This window comes from Nanorana parkeri, unplaced genomic scaffold, assembly GCF_000935625.1.
Source record: "Nanorana parkeri isolate BGI_ZX_2015 unplaced genomic scaffold, ASM93562v1 scaffold306, whole genome shotgun sequence".
Lineage (NCBI taxonomy): Eukaryota > Metazoa > Chordata > Amphibia > Anura > Dicroglossidae > Nanorana > Nanorana parkeri.
In genome coordinates, this window is record NW_017306574.1 from 913,190 (window position 1) to 914,599 (window position 1,410).

A 1,410-nucleotide genomic window follows, 5' to 3' on the forward strand; every position below is an offset into this window, starting at 1 on the left:
CTCCATCTAGTGGTGAGGAATTTCCTATGCTCCTTGGCTCCATCTAGTGGTGAGGAACTTCCCATACTCATTGGCTCCATCTAGTGGTGATGAATTTTCTAGGCTCCTCTGCACCATTTAGTGGCAAGGAACCTCATATACTCCCCGACTCAACCCAGAGGCAGCAATGCTGTGCCAACGGCATTCGCCCAGTGTATGGCTGGGTAGGAAGAATAATACATTGGCCCCCGAGTAGGACCGTATTTCCCACAAGGCCAACCAAGGCCCGGCCTTGGGGCAGCAGGGAGTAGAGGGGCAGCAAGGGTGTGGAATTCCTATCTCCCGATGGCCGGGACATGCAGCCCCGGGCTCCGGGTGGGTAGTTGTTTTCTACATTTAGCCCTGCTTTGGGCAAGTAAAGAGAGTATGGAAGCAGACAGCAGTGAAAACCCTTTTACTGACTACTAGTAAAAATTTATAGAATGGGGACACAGATGGCAACATCTAGTCAGCAGAGGTTTTAGCTCTTCCCTTCTCTATCCAAGACTAAAAAATATTTTTGCTGCATTTAGGTTACATAAACCTAATTGTGACTGGTTCTCTTTAAATCAATCATTTATCTTCTTCACCTCTATTTGCAGGAGACGCTTCAAAAAGTCACTTAACACATCTCCCCCACAGCGTGAGGACTGTGTTGCAGAGGTATGCGGTGAACTGTCACTGAAAGTGAAATTACAAGTCATTGTGCAAATCATTGTGCAAATCATTTCTAATGTTATCAGTCTGTTTGGGCTAAAAAGAGATTTACCAGAATCTGCCCACAGTGTGATTTATGGGAATCCTGGACAGATGATTTATTGTTGGGTAGGAAAATATCACCTGCCATGAGCCGAAATTCATTTTCTAGGTTACAATGAGTTCTCATACGCTATTTAAAGTTGGACCCCGAGCAGATGTAAAAGACACACATTCATTCAGCTCTGCAATCATTAATACATCGATAATTGTATTTTTAAAGGGTAACTCCACTTTCAAAAGATAAAAATGAAAAAAAGTCTTAAAACAATTAATATAACACATATACAGTGAGGAAAATAATAATTTGATCCCCGGCAGATTATGGAAGTTTGCCCACTTACAAAGAAATTATTTATATTATATATATATATCTATAATGTTTATCAAAGGTGTATTTTAAATGAGAGTGACAGAATATCAACCAAAAATCCAGAAAACACACATGATACAAATGTTATAAATTGAGTTGCAGTTCAGTGAGTAAAATAAGTATTTGATCACTTACCAACCAACCATAATTCTGGCTCCTCCCACAGACTGGCTATGTGGTACACAGATGAGTCCTGTCACTTTAAGAAGGAGCTCCTAACGCCAACTCGTTATGTATGTAAAAGACACCTGTCCACAGAATCT